Source organism: Stegodyphus dumicola, chromosome 5, assembly GCF_044657685.1.
Source record: "Stegodyphus dumicola isolate Sdum_Otavi_A_Nest chromosome 5, ASM4465768v1".
In the NCBI taxonomy this organism is placed as follows: Eukaryota; Metazoa; Arthropoda; class Arachnida; order Araneae; family Eresidae; genus Stegodyphus; species Stegodyphus dumicola.
The window spans coordinates 210,131,565-210,150,943 of NC_140772.1; the positions used below are offsets into that span (position 1 = coordinate 210,131,565).

At 36.7% G+C, this 19,379-nt stretch overlaps 1 pseudogene; it reads left to right on the forward strand.

Moving 5' to 3' along the window:
• The first annotated feature begins 4,083 nt into the window (after positions 1 to 4,083).
• LOC146997400 (uncharacterized) lies at positions 4,084 to 5,519 on the forward strand (annotated as a pseudogene).
• The last annotated feature ends 13,860 nt before the right edge of the window (positions 5,520 to 19,379 follow it).

Sequence of the window (19,379 nt, forward strand, 5' to 3'; positions counted from 1 at the left end):
GCTCTCGCTTCTTTCAGTAAAGACTCCAAACTTTTGATATGCCTGTCAAAGTCCGAATTGCTGGAAATTTTGATGGGAGGGAGTGAAGTTTTTTCCAAAATAAATCTAAAGTCGTCCCAATTTGTTGAGACTTGCTCCTCTAATTTTGAATATCTAGGGATATCAAAACGGGGTAGTGATCAGAGTCCAATTCCTGAATCACTTTTATCTCATGCCGAAAGAATATGTTATAAAAGGCAGCCAGATCAAGAACTGCAGGGGATACTCTATGTGGGTAAAAGGTCGGGAGGGTAGGAGCTATGATCTGTACATGGTTACTCTGGCACCATGAATTTAGACTAATACCATACCTGTTCCTGTTAGAACAAAACCATGCGGTATGGCGTGAATTTAGATCACCAGCAATTATTAGGTGATTTGAAATATTCAAAATTTTATCAAAATCACTGACAGGAAAAGCTGGCCTTCCACGTGCTGTAGACAGTGGAGGTAAATAGGCTGAGACTATTGTCAGCGGGGAGGAATTTTGAATGAAAATTTTGATGATTGTCGCTTCCAAAAAATTTAAATCAGGGGGCGGTATCATGTGGTGCTTTAACGAACGCTTCACATAGATACAAGTGCCGCCACAGGGATTTCTGCCCTGTGACACCCTGTCAGTACAATAAATGTCATAATTCCCAATTTTGGGAGTATTCCCTGGGGTAAGGTGAGTCTCTTGGACTAAAAACACGTCAATATCGTGCTCTACTACAAAATCACGAACTTCGTGAATTTTTGGAGTTAAACCATTGGCGTTCCATGTGCAAATGGTCAGTTTTCTGATGGTGTTTGAACTGTTATTTATACAATTGAATTTTATGCCGTTGTTAAAGGTTCATCACTGAAAAACAGAAGACATGGGTCTAAAAAAGCCTAATTAGGTTGAAAGCTCAACATAGCTTTCATAAATATAAAATGCCCTCATTAAAGCATCTGCTTGCCTGAGTTTAGGCATTGCTTTTTTGAAGGCAAGGAGCAGAATATGCTTGTCTACCGCTGGGTCGCGGGAGATTTCAATTAAGCATTTTAGTGTAGATGAGAAGACGTCGTCTGAATCATTGCTACACTCTGCTGTGGCTGACACTGCTGGGGCTGCAGGGGCTTCTGCAACCGGCAGTCTTGGATTCGTGGATTTGAATCCGTGCTCAGTGGTGTTCTTCACCATCTGTGCATAAGATGGTGAACTGACGTTGCTCGGGGGAGCAGGCATGGGACGTCTTGTCTCAGCATTTGCTGGGGGCTTAGAAGAACCCTGAGGGGGGCTGCTTGAGCAGCTGCCCTAGTCCTAGGAGCGGAATTTTTACCGCGAGCCCGTTTGTTGCCTGGGTATCGGGGGCAAGATTTGTACGAAGCTGGGTGATCTCCACCGCAGTTGCAGCAAGTGGCTGGTACATCTAATCCTTTGGTACACTCACGTGCCCAATGGGGTCCAGAGCATCTGACACAACGGATTGGAAGGGTGCAGAGTTCCGAAGAATGGAAAAAGCCCTGGCACCGAAAGCACTGAGTAGGGCCCTTGCGGCCGCGGTAACGCTCAATGCTGATCTCTGTGCCCCACATGTCAGTGACGGCAAACAGATGATCGAAGAAGGGGTGAGGGATAACTTGTAAATATACAAGTGGCATTGGATGTCTGGAGCCAGGCTGAGTAAGCCGAACGATGCGATGCACTTTAAATCCCATCGCCTCAACTTCCTCTTTGATATCCCCGATTTCAGTTTCAACAGGGAGGCCTCTGATAACAATTTTGACTGGCCGGTCCTGCTTTAAGTCGAAAGTTTTGAACTGGATGCCGGCTTGCTTCATCCAGCGGGTAACCTCCCTGAACTCCAGCTCTGTCTGAACAAAAATTTTGAGATAAGGTCCAGTCAGGATGCTCCGTAAGTTTGGGGCAATTTCTCTCATGAAAGACACTTGCGTCTTCCAGTTTCCAGTTTGCAAACGAGTACGCTTGCGAAGAGTGCATTTAACCAATAGAATTATTTTGCGCAGAAATCACGTGACGCTGTAATATAGCGTCAACAGAGCTGTATCTTATCACTTCGCGTGCTTCTGTATGTTTGCGGCAAGTTGTCCGAATCAGATGATTTTTTTTAATAGCTGAAATTTTACTATTAAGTGCAATTATTAAGCAGAGGCAAAACCGCAAAAAATGGCAAGAATGGGTCCGAAAGATTTATTTATTTTCAAAGAGATTTTAGATTTTTTTTTTACCGCCTCGTTTACGAAAGGAATATCCGGAATTATTAAATTCCTACTATTATCTCACACTCTCCCTATATCTTGTTCAAATTTTCAGTACATAAAATGCTTTTTATTCATCAAGTTCAAATACAATTTTTTAAACTTGTAGTGAATGACACTTGATGTTAACACAGCTTTTTCACATATTAAAATTTTTTAAATTTTTAATTTTAAAAAATTCTGTTTGTATTTTTATTTATTTATTTATTTATTTGTATTTTTTTAATTTTTCTTTGTGGACCTAAGTAGGAATTAACTTTTTTTTTTTTTTTTTTTTTTTAAATATTACTTGTTTTTTAATTACTTCAGGATGAGTATCGACCAGTTTGACAGACTTGCAGATTCTATATTGTATGAAAATTAGGATTTATAAAATTGGTTTGGAATACAGTATATAAAGAGAATTAAATTACTTAATTCTCTTTATATACACCATCCACCATATAATAAAACCAACTTCATATTTTTTTAACTCCCCCTCGATTGGCCTTTTGTTTTTCTTTTTATTTATTTTTGAATTTAGAATGAGGTTCAAACTTTGTACAGTTTATGAGAAATTATGTGCCTGATAAAATATGCAATAAAGTAAAAATAAAGAGAATTTGTAGATGATATATGATAAAGAGATGCAGATATATTATTATATAAGGATTTCTATTTGCAATGCACATTTTTAAACTAAATTAAAAACAATAATAATAATGAATAAAATAAGAAATGAAAACAATAATAATAGGTAAAATAAGAATATAATGATTCATGATTAAATATGAGAAACACGTTTCAAAATGAGAAAAACTACTAAATTTATGTATTGGCTACGGGTGTGGTTCGAACTCGCAACCTTTCGCTCCGCACAGCAGCGCGCTGACCACTCAGCTATCTGCGATATCAGTGTTCGTGAACAATAATGTAACAAGTAGAAGTCGCTGCAAAGGTAATTTAATTAAATTTCAATAAATGATTGCCGTATGACACAAGTTGTAACTTTCCTCCAAAATTTCGTAATTGTATTTTATTGAATACTCTTTCACAGTCAACTGCTTTATTTTAGAAGATGTTATATTGCTGAAGTTAGTTTTTGGTGTATTTAATATTGGGATATTTATAGAGCTTTTTATTACACATGATATAGCCAATATTTTAAATTAAGGATAATTTTGTAAGGCAGAAACTTTGATTTCGTAGAAACTGTAATTTATTTAGGTTCCTATTACTTACGGTGTTATAAATAGGTGAAGCATATACTGGTCGGATCATTGCTTTATAAATATACAGTTTTTCCCTTTAATGAGAATTTTAAATTTATACGAATATATACGGTTTGAGAAATCTGAAGATGGAGTGATTATTTTATTGCTGTAGACACATTTCTAAGCAAAAACTCATCTCTGTGAGGTTCTGACGCCATATTGAAACGGGTAAGCAAGAAGGTTTTCTGATTTTGACACGTGATAAGAACTCGGTCGGATATTGGACGAACGCGCGCGTCGCGGGCGAAAAAGCTGAACAGGAGCGTACTCAGTTTTACGTCTTCTGCGTCATGCGAATTTACTGTCTGTCTACGGTAAGAACACCTCCCGCCACGGTGTCTGGCGGGTGGCGGTCGCTATAGCAACAGGGCTAGTATATTTCAAATAGGGACGAACCAAGGGTTGCTTTATTGTTATTTTGTTTTTGGCGACTGTTGGCTGAAGGGAAAAGAGTTTATCATTCGTCTTCTTAGTTTCATTCCAGCTGCACGCATCTTTTCTTAAGCTTTATATTATTACTATTAGCTATTTTTATTCTCGTTGTTATATCTTTTGTACTGGTATTTGTTCAAATTTGCTTCTATTTAGCTTGATTTTCGTAGTGCTTTGTTAATCGCCAATTTTTTAAAATGCCCTTCCAGTTTAAGAAAGGTCAACCTTTAAAGTCTCAGGCACGTCAAATAGTGTACAATGTCGCAGAATTTTGCGCTTCTGAAGCTTCGGCGAACTCTTTAGTAGTTCCTCTTCCTCAAGTTTTGAAGAGAACATCGCAAGCTACTGGAGTATTGGAGTATACAATTAAAAAAATTAAGCGCGAAGTATCAACAATGGGGCAAGATCAACTTCTAAATACGCCTGGAAAGAAACGTAAAAGCCCTGCTAATCATAAGTGCGAAATTGACGATTTTGACAAATGCGTTATACGGCAGACTATACAAGACTTTTACATCAAAGAAAAGAAAGTGCCATCTGTGCGGAAATTATTGCCTGTCTTGAGGCAAAAAATAGACTTCCCGTGGCAAAAAGACTCATTGTGCAAAGTTTGGCGTTCGATGAATTTTCGCTGCAAGGAAGTGTGTTAACAAAAGAAAAATTCTTATCGAAAGACCTCACATTGTATTTTGGAGGAACAATTATTTACGCGAAATGAGGAAACTCAGAGCAAGTGGACGCCACATCGTTTACATCGATGAAACATGGATTGACAGCAATTTAACTTTTAAGAAATGTTGGCAGCATGATACGGTTTTGGGCGCACAGATAAATGTCAGTTCCAAAAATAGGATTGTTGTCCATGCTGGCTCTTCCGCAGGATTTATTCCAGGTGCCCAACTTATATATAAAGCATCAGCTCAAAGCGGGGATTACCATGGGCAAATGAACTATGAAAATTTTGAAAAATGGGTGTAGGAAAAGCTTCTTCCAAATTTACGACCTCAAAGTGTGGTATGCATGGATAATGCCCCGTATCACACAAAAATTGAAGATCCGACACCCACGAAATATGCTACAAAGCAAGCAATGGTAAATTGGCTGATGAAGAAGACGATATGCTGCGATCCCAAAATGCGAAAAGCGGAACTGTTCAGCTTAATAGAATGCAATCGTCCTAAAAAAGTAATATATAAAATTGACAACATCATAAAAGAAAATGGGCATCATGTTGTACGTCTCCCTCCTTACCACTGTGATCTAAACGCAATTGAATACGTTTGGTCATCAGTTAAAAGACTGATCAGGGAAAGGAATGTGACTGGAGACTTAAGCTTGGAAAATTTGAAAAATTTAACACAAAAAGCTTTGGATGAAGTCACTTCTCAAGAATGGCAGGCGCACTGCAACCACGTAGAAAAACTTGAAAATTATTATTGGGACAAGGACGAACTTTTAGAAGAGATAGTGGATGGATTAATAATTCAAACTGGCAGCAGCGATTCTGATTCTGATTCAGAAGAAACGGAATCTTGCGACAGTGACTAGATGACTTTTCAGATGTTATACCAAAGTCCTCCACGAAGGCATTCCTATTCTTCATCTGATAGCTTTGTCAAGTTGTAAGGATATTTCTTGGTTCAATATTTTCTTTGCCACTATGTAAATGAAAGATTACCAAAAGTGGGCAACAATGAGCCTTCGGCAGAGGCGAAACCCCCCCTGTGGATAATAAAGAACACTGAATGGTTGCTTCATTTCCCATTACTGTGTTCTTGGGGACCCACAAGCCATGGTATAATTTGCTTAAAAAATAATTTTTAATCTTTAATTGAAATTAAATAAGTTTTGTTTTATTATGAAAATATTAATACAAAATTATATTAATGAACAATGCTCACTGCAGTTATAAAAGCCAAATTTTGTATAATTATATAAATTTCGTATAATTTTAAATATAAAATAGGTAACTGAATAATTTAAGAGACCTTAATTTTGTTCTGATTTTAACATTTTATTATGTTACAAGCTATTACAGTGTCTATAAAAAGCAGCATGATGCATAAATGGGCGCTGGTAATTAAGAGGCCCAGCAGCGGCCGATCGGTAAAGTCACTGAACACTTGTAGTTCGGTCCGAGGTTTGAATCCCGTGAACGGGCTGGCTGCATGGTTGTTTTCCCCATGTGTAACGTGTATACGAGGCAGTTTTCCTTAGCAAGCCCTCCACGAATGCATCCCTCCTCTTAGGCATTTAACCTTGGAGGCTTTTCGTAATCATATAAACCAACCCAAACCACTGGTAATTAAGTAAAAACAGTTTTGATTTTAATTTACCTTCGCTTCCTTTCGTCATTCAATTGACCAGCTTTTGGTTTAGTTTGAAGGTATGGGAAAAGAAGAAATGTTCGCAAAAAGTATTTATTGAGAGCATTTTTCTTCAAAAATAAGCACGGATTTTTAAATGCATTTCCCTACAAGTTATTTTGATATATTTTTACTCATTGTACATCTAGAAAGATGGCAAATTCAGCGACTCGCACCTCACTCGGCAAAATCAAAGACCGTTCCTTAACTGCAAAAACTTTATTTACGCCTTCAATTTTCATTTTCGGAAATTTAATGTCGGGGTCGACGCAAAGGGTCAACAAGCATTTTACTTGAAACTAAAACAAAATGTGAATATCGCCAAATCATCTTTAAATATGCCAAGTTGGCAAACTGAGAAGTAAATCTTCAAGACACCCCTACGAAAAATGGGTCACGGCTCGTTTCTATGGCAACAGACAGCCGCAGACAAACTGGCGAGAGCTGTTCTTACCGTAGACAGACAGTACGCCGGCGTCAAAAAAGTCGCGTCAACTACGTCGGGAGCGTCCTCGTGTGGACGGGCCTTTATAACGAGCCTCCGCGAAATTAGTTACTGATTCTATTTTAAATAAATATATTTTAAAATACGGGGCGCCCCTAAAAGTTATATCAGATAATGGTCCTCAATTTGTAAGTAATATATTTGAAGACATGTGCCAAAAACTGGGCATACGTCATTTAAAAATGGTCCCGTATCGGCCGCAATCAAATATAGCGGAACGGGTCAATAGAAATATAGTGAAAATTATCCGTAGTTATGTTAAAAATTTTCATAAAAGCTGGGATAACTATGTCAATGAATTTGCTTTCGCCCTTAGGACCGCAAAACATGATACAACGGGCAAAATTCCTGCTGAGTTATTTTTAGGCAGAAAGATTATAACGCCGTTAGATAAATTATTTTATGTTCAACAAAGAGCCCCAGAATTTAAAATGGGCAATATAAAAAAATTAATTGAAGAAGCAAAAAAGAACACTGAAGTAGCACAAAGAAAACAGAATCTGTATTATGATATGAAACGACGGGGTGTAACTTATAAAGTAGGGGATAAAGTGTTAAAAATTAAGCATTCACTTTTCTTCAGCACCAGAAGATAAAACTGCCATATTCTATCCACGATTTGAAGGACCATATGTCATAGAAAAAGTAACTCAGGCTGTAGTGGTGTTAAAAGCCAGGAATGGTGAAACCTGCACCGCAAACGTTGACCAGATAAAACCATTTTATAATCGTAATAAAATGCCAATATTTCAAGATCTTTTGCAGGATCCGGCACGGCAGGCACAATCTCCAGAGGTGGAACAACGACAATCACAAGGGCAAGCCGTGAGTAGACAGGAGCAATTGAAAAGAAAGTTCCCCTGTTGGAAAACTGAAGGTAACAAGAAAAAGAAGCCGTTCCACCGACCAGAAAAGAGAGGGCACGACCACCGACAGAATGAAGAAGGGAGAAGTTCGACTAATGCAAAGAGAACCAGGAGAAATGGCAGCAACTATAACACGGCTCCAAAACGGAAGATCTACACATCGGATAGGAGTCTACGCAGCAAATGTCGACGAATTGATGAAGGAAAACCAGCTGCAGATGCAAAGAAGCAAGAAAAGTTTGAACAGCCAGCAACGAGATCCAGGCAACAACGAGAGAGAGTTGTCCCGGTTCCGCCAAGACCAGCTGCCATCAAACGGCCGAGACCACAAGCAGATGCTAAAAAGAAGGTCTTCAAGGGTGACCGAACTGGAAGAAAAAGAAAGCTCATGGAGGAAGGAACCGAAGAACGAACTCGCACAAGAAGGAAGATAAACCAGACGGTAGTCTTCGCCACTTTCCAGAACTGGGTAGCAAAAAGGATGTCTGAATATAACAAAGATAAGTAAAACTCTATGTTACTTTGAAACCTTAAGTTAATTTTTCTTTCTTACTGCTAGTGGCAGAATTCAAGAAGTTTTACCTCATGTGAGGCCTACCTTTATCGCCAAAAAGGCGAGAAATGAGTTGTTACCTATTTTGGTATTATGTTTTTTCAATTACTCGAGAGTAAAACTAAAATTAATGTATAATAGGAATGTGTAAATACTTGAATATTGTAAAAGCATTGATAATCTTTGAGAAAGGTACCTTAAGAAAATTGTAAAAAATTATTGTATAAAATTTTATTTAAAAGATTTTGTCAAGAAAGAAGTTTTAATCTGAAAGACTTTTGAAATGTAGTATTTCAATGTAGAAGAATTGGCACTTGCTTGGAAAAGAATAGAAGTTAACAATGTACTACTAATGTATGTTTTAAAATGCGTAAAATTAACGGCATGTTAATATGTTCTTATATACAATGTGAACTGTTATTTTAAATGTTAAGAAATACTGTGATATGGTAAAAGTGAAAGTAATGCAAAAAAATTTTAAACTTATTCGTGTGACTGTAAAAAGTCCAAATTATGGTGAATATGTGTTAAAGGTTGAATGAATGTAGTTAGGCTCTCTGACGCTACACTTCAGAGTTAGCCACTTTCAGAATAGTACCTCAGGGTTTAGAGTTGAAGATAGGGTGTGTTACGAGATCTTGTTATGTTGAATTTTAACACGTTAGTGTTTTGATTGTAGGCGGCAGTGTTGAACACGTATACATAAACACATTCGTGTTTGGTGTTTTCTTTGACAACGCGTTTTCGCGTTTGTAAAAGATGTCAGAGAGCACGGGGAGAGATAATTAAAATAAAGTCATGAATGAAATAAGAATGTTAAGAGAAATATAAATATTCATGTTACTTGCCATTTCATTGTGTAACATTTCATTAAACTAGTTTAGGAACCAGATTTGAATAAAAGCTTTTGTTTAGATGCAGTACAGATGAAAAATTGGTTGTCCATGGAGCTGATATTGTAAAAACAAATTTTTTTTTTAATTTCTAGTTTCTAGTGAGAAATGTTTGTAAAAGATTGGCCTCGCGTTAGATTCTAGAGCTAAAAGTTTTCAACAAGGTCGTTTTAGACCTCAGTTTCAAACTAATTAACTCTGGCGGGAAGTATGTAAGGATCTTAAGTTTTACTAACGTTTATTTTTATTTTAAATCTTTACTATCACTTCTTATTTTCTACTTCCGGCCAGAATTAAAAGCTTTAACTTATTTATGCAAATTTTTCTGGCGAACGCCAAGTACTTAAGTTGTGGCTTTTTGCCAAGCGAGAGAGAGGAAGGAGTTAGTCGAAGCAGGCCGCTTACCTTAGCAGTTTTACTCGGTTGCTGGTTGCCTTCCAGGCCAGAGGTTTAATCCTCTTGATAATTTTAAACGTATTGTAGTGCTAACAGTTCTCTGTACTACATACGGCTTCCTGTTAATATACGGCCAATCTTCCACGTAGGCCCTTGTTTATTATTCCAAATTTAAGTTAAAGTTTAGTTAATATTTTTATATTCTTACGTTCAGACCACAAGTAGATGGTCTCTGTATTCCGAAGTACGGAAATTATTGTAAAGAGTGAAAAATAAAGGGTTTCGTATACCCTTCCTGTGTATCTTGTCTACTTCCCACATTTATTGGACACAGCTTTAGTAAGCTCCCTGTTCCGAGTCAGGTTCTTCAATGTTCCCCAAGCAAGTAAGGAGAAACACTGAACCTGATAACATTATTAGTTCAAAGGGGCAATTTGCCCAGAAGGATTATTAATTTCATTTTGGCATTTTGCGTTGAAAACTATAAACGGCGAATCACTTTTCAAATTGTCGCCACCAAATATTATCGCCCTGTATTATATTTAAAGAAATTAAATAATGAAGAGTCTGCATGAATGTATGTATGTTTTGATAAAACGACGGTACCTAGAGCCATCAAAATTTGAATAACGTAATCTTCCATAGAATATCGGCGTGTGAAAGCCCTAATTTGAATTTAAAATTTGTTTTATTATCGATTTCATATTTTATAACACTTCAACGAATTTTTGATTAACAAACTCAGCGATTTCAAAGCGAGCAATGGCAACACTGTACGAAAAAAAAAAAAAAAAAACATTTTTATCTCCAGCGCGCGATATATATTCCTGATAAAATGATACTGAATGAGACCTAAAAACACTTTTCTTTTAAAATATATCTCCCCTTATGATCCCTGACACAGCCGTTTACTTTCCCCTTCCGTAATTAACGTCAGTCTCCTGCTCTTGACCGCATTTGCAAAGCCACCTTTTCACTATATCGAAGAAGAAGTATTTTTATTAAATTTAATAAATAAAAAGCATTTAAAATTCCATTCATAGTTTTGTATATTACATTTCAAGGAACGCAGAAAAAAATTTAAAGAAAATATATTAACATTTGGAATAGTAGTAGGAAATAAACAATTTAAATTAAAAATATAATTTTAATGTTTATTCAAATAAGTGGATTAATAATCTTTTTTTCAAACTGTCTGCGTAATTTATTATTAAAATATAATAAAACCATAGTATTCACTACCAGAAAACTAGAAGAGGAGAAATACGTAGGAAAGTTATCCGTTTTTAAAAGAGAAGGGGAAGACTTCTAAAATAATGTTCTAATTATGGTGGTGGTGTATTTAATTATGGCAAAGCACACTAGGGCTATCTGCCTAAGGGGAGGGATGCCTTTCGTGGAGGCCTTTCTAAGGGAAACTGGCTCGTATACACGTTGCACATGGGGAAAACCGCGAAAACGCCCATGCAGCCAGCCTGTTCGCGGGATTCGAACCTCGGACCGAACTACCAGTGTTCAGCGTCTTTACCGCTCTGCCGCTGGTGGGCTGTTCTAATTATGAACACAAATTATAATGAATATTTTATATAATATCATCTACCAACTGAAATGCTAATATAAATGTGATCTCAGAAAGTTGTGGTAAAAATATACGAAACAGCAATAATCAACCACTCGTCGAAGAACATCCATTTCCTCTATGATAATGAAATTTAACAAAAAAAAAAAAAAAAAAAAAACTTTAGAAATACTCTAAAAAAGATTGAAATCCCATCAGCCTCCCAAAAATAGTCCAGGGGTTATATTAAATTTACATATATATTACACTATTTTTAAAATTTTTAAATGTACGATTAAATTAGAAATTTGAAAGGTATTTCTGTATAATCTATAGAGATCATAAGAATTTGTTTTTCTTTTTTAAATCCCCTCCTTTTTTTGTGAAAAAATTAAACGTCAAAAGGAAATTTATCATAAATTTGGATGCTATATTGTTTTCTTCATTAACATTTTGAATAGCTGTTATTCACTTATCTCATTCCTTATTCTCTGGTATTATTTATCGAACTTAATTCAAATCATGAAAAAATAACATGAGGAATTTTTCTATTTAACTATAGTACAACTAAGGGCTATTATGGAATCATAAATAAACGACAGCATACTTCTTGATATCCGTATTGTGGAAACCCCCTTTTTTAACCCAAAGAAGGCTATGCCTGAACCAAAGAAGGCTGTGCCTGAACAAAATATATTAAACTTACTATCATTTTGAAAGATGAAATGTTCTCAGTACGATAAAATTCTATCCATAAATTATCTTGCAAACAGAAACTTCAGATGTTTATTAGCCCATAAGGACTATTAGTCTCAAAACGGCATATTGCGTGGGTTTATTATAAACGGTGTATCATATTTTTAAATTGTTGCCAAAAATATTATCCCCCTGTACTATAAGTATTTAAAGAAATTAAATAATAAAGAACCTGCATTAATGTATGTATGTTTATAGAGCTGAAAAAACGACAGTACCTAGAGCCATCGAATTTGGAATAACTTAGTTCTCCACTTGAACATGGGCAACTGGAAACCCGAATTTTGAATTTCGAATTTGTTTTATTATCTGTTTCATATTTTGTAAAATTTTAACGAACTTTTGACTAACAGATCAACGATTTCAAAGCGAGCAGGGGCAATACTGTACAAAAAAATTCTATCTTTAGCTCGCGAGACTGTCTATCGTAAATTCTAAAGATATGCTGTTTTTAAATAGTGATTTTGCTGTTGAATCGAATTTTTTGTGGCGTAAGTGTCAAGAACGCAATATTTAATAAATGATGTAAAAACACAAAACTTGAATAATTAAAAAAAAAAAAGAAGAAACTGAAAGCTTTCATATTGTATTTTACGCCCAAAGGGACTTTTTTTAATGTTTTTTGTGTTACCTTTATTTATTAAATATCATGTTCTTTGCACTAAAACAATAAAATTTAATTCAACAGCATTAGCAAAATAATTTTAAAATGAACTATCTTGTATCTTGTAACTATCTATGTACAGTCTCGCGCGCTGGAGATAATTTTTTTTTTCCTCGTACAGCAGGGATGTCAAACTCATAGGTACACTTGGGCCAAACAAACAAGGTTTAACTTTAGGCGGGCCGCAAAAAAAAAAAAAAAAAAAAAAAAAAAAAAAAAAATCTGAAATGTTTCAGATTTTAAATTACGTCTAAAGGGGCGTTTTTTTAACGTTTTGAGTGTTACCTTTATTTATTAAATATCATGTTCTTTGCACTTAAACCATAAAATTCAGTTCAAGAGCAATATCGCAAAATAACGTTAAATTAAGCATATCTTTAGAATTTCCGATATACACAGTCTCGCGAGCTGGAGATAAAAGTATTTTTTTTTCTATATAACGTTGCCATTTCTCGCTTTTAAAGCATTGAGTTTGTAAATCAAAAATTCGTTAAAATTTTACAAAATATAAAATCTATAATAAAACAAATTCCAAATTTGGGATTTCAGATGCCCATATTCGCAGTAGGATTTCGTCATTCAAAATTCGATGGCTCTATGTACCATTGTTTTATCACAATGCGAGAAATAGACAATCATTTATGCAGATTTTTCATTATTTAATTTCTTCAAATATAATGCAGGACTCTAACATTTTGTGGCAACAGTTTGAAAAGTGAACCGACGTTTATGAGTCCGACGCAAAATCGCAAAACGAAAACAATAGTCCTTCAGGGACAAAGCCCCTTTGGACTTAAAAAAAAAAAAAAAAAAAATCATTGTTCATAGAAACGTAGATTTTTTTCGAATAATACAAAAGATTTTTTCGAATAATAATAAACATATATATATATTTATATAGAAAAGAACAAGAAAAATTTAATGTTTACGTCCTGATACTTGAAATCTCTTCTCTGCTATTATCTTTCCTATTTCGGGAGAAATTTTGTTTGCAGTGATAACTTTCAACGCTGACCCAAGGTGAGCATCATTAATACGGTTTCTAATAGGAGACTTATTACCTTTCATGACTGAAAATAACTGCTCGCACCGATAAGTGCTACCAAACATGGAAATAATTTCATATGCGAATTTTCGAGTATTTTCAAACCTGGCTGGTAAATATTTGTAAAATTCAGGCACGCCCACTTTGCTTTCAAATTTGAGTTGCATTGAATCTCGATCACCTCCATTTACATTTGCACCTCCATTTGCCTGTTGTATTATCGTGTCCCCCAAAAGCCGAAGGTAGCTGAACGCAAGCTACTCACACGCATTTGTAATTTAAGTAGTGTGCGTGTCAGCTCGCTGTGAGTAATCTAACAACACTGAATAAATTATCGTTAGTTACTTAGCAGTAAACATTTCATTTTTTTCTTCGTCGATATGTTATTTTATTATTATATATTAATATATGCCGATATATTGGCCGGGGCACAAAAATATTTGTTGTGGGCCGCGAGTTTGACATCCTTGTCGTACAGTGTTGCCATTGCTCGCTTTCAAATCGGTGAGTTTGATAAAAGAAAATCGTTAAAGTGTTACAAAATATGAAATCGATAATAAAAGAGATTCTAAATTCCAAATTAGGGTTTCCGGATGCCTATATTCGGTGGAGGATTACATTATTCCAAATTTGATGTCTCTAGGTACCGTCGTTTTATCACAATGCGATAAACATTCATAGATTTATGCAGATTCTTCATTATTTAATTTCTTTAAATATAACACAGGGCGATAATATTTGATGACAGCAATTTGAAGAGTGAAACGGACATTCAAAGTTTTCGACGCAAAATTCCAAAACGGAATTATTAGCCCTTTCGGGCTAACGCTGTTTGGGCTAAAAAGGCTTTTTAAAGCCACTTTAGTAAGAAAACTGAACATTATGATGAACGGAGAAAAGACTTAAAAAACAGAAAAATTATGCCAACACTTAACGCTGCATCGGGAATTTTAAACATATGCTGCTATGTTGCTTTCAAGAATTTTGCTGTGGAATTGTACATGGCGTAAATACGAAGAACATTATGCTTAATAGTAAAGCTAAAAAGACAAACAAAAAAGGGGGGACTGGTAGGAGCGTGTGTAGCAGCAGGCTGGTAGCTCAACGAGAGCACCCCTCCCAAAAAAAAACTTTATTTATTTATTTTAAGTTCTGTTACTCTGAAAAACCTTTTTCGAATTATTAATCTATAAATACGATGTTTCTAATGCATATTCAAAAATTGTGTTATGCGACCAGCGATTTCAGCAACAGCACTAGCTTTATCAGGCATGGCAATTAACCTGAATAATTAATTAACTTCGACTCGGATTGTATACCCTACCCGTGAAGAAATAAGTTAAAGTCCTCCATCGGATATCGTAAACAGAATGTGCAATTATTTGAAGGGTGCTTTGATAAAGAACAATGCGGTGACAATTTATGTTTTAACTCCCTTGTTATTGTCAACAATTTTTATTAACAATTTTAATCCTTTTCAAGTTACAGAAGTATAAAACCAGGTTACTGAGCTGTCTGTTTGTCTGTAATAGTAGCCGAAACTGATAAGCCTTACGCATTCTGTGTTGAAAAAAATTATCAGTTATATCTTAAATGCAACTAGTCACGTAATTAGACGTAATTGCAATCTAGAAAGAGAAATTATTTCTCTATCCATCTAATGAGTCCCAGTTTGCGACAACGAATTCATGATTTAGAATGATATTCAACTGCGGAAGATTATTTTCTTCCATGTGCTTAAATGCATATTGGCTATCGTTTGCTTCTGCTTTTAATGTTTAAAAAGCATAAAATGTCTATATTTCTAGTGTTGAGAAAATTAATTTTTAAGATTTATGTCCGATTACTTCTCGTTTTAAGCCAAAAAATATGCAGAATAAATTAATTAACATTCTATTGAAAACATAAACACATGAAAAAAAAAAAAAAAAAAGACTATCTTTAAATATTCTTTTTCCATGTGTTTCCCATGTTCCATGAGAGGGGGAAAAAGGGGGGACAGTTCTATATCTCCCATTCAACTGGGCCGATTGATGAAATTCAGCTTGCGTTCTTCATGTCTCGAAAGCGCGACTTAGGATGCGTATTTGATTTATAAATAGCATCGTTCTAATGTAGGTATTTCGACACAAAATTGGACTTTTTCTCAAATAACATTCCAATTTTTTTTCCTTATTTCGATTTTAAGACTCAATTTATGCCAAACTACCATATTTTGTAAAAACCGCACGATTAGTTTTTAAAAAATTAGCTCTCAAAATGTTAATTGAGTTTGGTATATATTTATTAATTTCTCTTTTTTTTTTTTTTTTTTTTTTATTAAACGTACTTGATTCTTCCTTTCAAAGTTCGAAATTTAGGTTCATTCCAAATAAAATTCACGGACTTTTTATGATTTATTTTTAAAATTTATATTTCAAAATAATTTCTATAAAATTTGCAAAAAAAATTGATATATAATCTATAAAAATTTTACCATTATCTTAAAGTAGACGTATTTCTAAGCACACCTGCAAAAAATTACCAGTTTTTTGTTCAAAATTTTCAAAGATATACGTGAATTTATATATTGTCGCGTTTTGATTTAATTGGATTATTTAATTATGGCAAAACACACGAGGGCTATCTGCCTAAAGGGAGGGATGCCTTCGTGGAGGACTTTCTAAGGGAAACTGGCTCGTATACACGTTATACGTGGAAAGAAAACCACGAAAACGCCCATGCAGCCAGCCCGTTCGCGGGATTCGAACCTCAGTTGCGTTTTGAAATTTGGCATATTTGTTGAAAACGATAAAACATCAAATGTTGTTTAGACACTTTGCTAAAATTATTTGGAAGTAGAAACGATGCGACTTTTTTCCGCTCATGCACAATGTAAAAAGGTAAGAACGAGGTGCCCTTTTCTCCGCTCCGGCGTAATGGAAGGGAAAGGAAAATTGTTTGCCATATATTAAGAAGTTTGCTAAGTGAATTATTCTCGGTGCAAACTAAAAAAATTTCGCCAAGATAATTTTTTGAATTTTTCCGTAAATTTCGCACCAAATTTTACAAAATTTAATATCTAGGCATAATTTAAGTCGTAAAATCGAAATATGGAAAAAAATTGATATGTTATTTCAGAAAAGTCCGATTATGTGTCAAAATACCTGTGTTAGACCAATGCTATATCTATATCTAATATATATCATAAGACGCGCTTTCATGCAGGCTAACAGTCCTCATACACTGACTACCAATAAGTATTTGGACACCTATGCAAATGACGATATCTGCGGTCCTAAGGTACGTCACGGACTCCGCCGGTATATATCGTGTAGGAAAGAGCATCGGCTTTACTCGCATGCAAGATGCCTCGCAGTTCGGAGCTCTCTGATTTCGAGAAAGGTATAATTATCGGGTATCACAAATGTGGCCGATCCTTAAGGGACATATCTAGCGATTTGAAGTACCCAAAATCGACAGTGGCCTATCTAATTAAGAAGTGGAAGGTGAGCGGTGATTTGTGCCCCGAGTTGGCAGACCAACGAAACTGGAAGATAGAGACCGACAAGTGCTGTCCAGAGAAATTCGGAAGAACCGCACCCAACCGATGGCCCTCATCCGCGAGGAGTTTCAACAGGCATCCGGGAGTATTGTTTCAATGAATACGATCCATAAGGAAGCACATCTGCTTGGGTTTCATGGTCGTGCTGCTGCCCATAAGCCTTTGATCACAAAGTCCAACCGCGCTGCTCGGTTAATGTGGTGCAAAGCACATCGAAATTGGACCGTAGATCACTGGAAACGGGTTCTTTGGAGTGATGAATCAAGGTTCACCCTTTACCGTTCGGATGGCATGGTCTGGGTCTGGCGTCTACCTGGAGAACGTCTCCTGTCAGAATGCATTGTGCCAACAGTCAAGTTTGGCGGATGTGGAATTATGGTCTGGGGGTGTTTCTCCTGGTATGGACTGGGACCCTTGGTCCCCATTCATGGTAAGCTCAACTCCGAGGCCTACTGCACTATTTTGGATGACAATGTGCTTCCTACGTTGTCGCAGTTTTATGGGTTGGACCCCTGTTACTTTCAGGACGACAATGCCATTTGTCATGTTTCGACGTTAACCAAGGCTTGGTATGGTGCCAATGGAGTTCACCGAATGGACTGGCCTGCCCAGAGTCCAGACCTAAACGCTATCGAGAACCTCTGGGACGAGTTGCATCGCCGAATTCAGTGGTGCACTACCCGTGCAAAATCGGTGAAGGAACTTCTATGTCTTCTCCAAGCCGAGTGGAAGAAAATACCACTAGCTGTCATACAAATACTTGTGGAAAGTATGCCCCGGAGGGTCAATGCTGTAATTACCTCTCGTGGAGGCTCTACCAACTATTGATTTTGAATAAAATTAGTTTTTCTTTTCTATCACAGGTGTCCAAATACTTATTGGTAGTCAGTGTATAAAAGTAACTTAATACTTTTTAGCCCAAAGAGGCAATTTGTCCAGAAGGACTATTAATTTCGCTTTGGCATTTTGTGTTGGTTCATTATAAACGGCGCTTCACTTTTCAAATTGTTGCCATTATTTTTACGAAATGTACAGGCGCGGTGAGATAGCTTCCCCACAAAGCAGCTTTGGGGTTGCCAAAAATTGCAAGGAAGGCAAGATTGCCAAATTTGGCGAGAAATCGGCCATTTGGCGACAAAATTGGCGATATGCCATGGACGGATGGAGAACCTTCTGGAACGAATTCTTACCGGTTTAGGCCAGAATGTTCTCGAACACAAGCCGAAAGCTATATAAACCTGCTGGTCCGCAGTCAATTAAAGTGTGCCTCGTCTAGAGTGCGAGTCTGTGTGTCTCGAGTTAGTCCGTGCGGAGTCGATCGATCTAACAGCCGGGCAGCGAGTGCCGAATGGGTCGTCGAGTGCACCGAAGGAGTCTCTTAGTGTATCGCGGTTAGTGCATCGTCGAGAGAGTGTGTTGAGCTCCGGGAACGACTGAACCGAAGAGTCAGGAGCCGTGCTTTGTGTGTCGTCGAGTGCATCGCGAGTTGTAGCGTGGAGAGTCTCGAGAGTACCTGGAGTTCCGAGAACGACCGAGCAGAGTCGGGAGCTGTACTCTGGTGATTTGCAGTGAAGCTGTCTCAACCGTCATGGCTTGATAGTGTGAAGGCTAGTTGTAGAGACATTATGTTATTTCGAAGCAGGAAAGATCAAAAAATAGCAATGCCCTCGTCTGGACTCGAACCACGGACCTCTCGAATACGCATCGAGCCTGCTGACCACTACACCACAAATGCATGCTAAGAGGCGGAGAAATGCCTTATATATTGCCTCTTTTAAAGGGCCACTGGGCTTTTAAAGGACCCAATCCCCAAGTCCTGGTGGTGAAGAATCATCATTCACCACCTTTTAGTTCGGGCGCCACTGTAAAGACATTAGGCTATTTCGGAGCAGGAGATGTGAAAAATGAACAATGCCATCCACGGGACTCGAACCACGGACCTCTCGAATGCGCTCCGAGCGTGCTGACCATTAAACCACGAGGGCGGGAGAAATACCTTATATACATTCCCTTTTATAGGGCGACTGGGGTTTGGGGGGACCCAACTGCCAAATCCTGGTGGTGAAGAATCATCATTCACCACCTTTTTTCAGTTCGGGTGCCACGTGTAGGGTTTACTACTTTTACAGTTCTCACTGAGAAGTTAGGCAAGTGAACCCTACAAGGTATTTAGTCCAAAATTATACGACGGGTGGTCCTATAATATTTCGACGATCAGAATAGAATAGAACACTGTGTTGTACAGCTTTTCTACTGATGGAA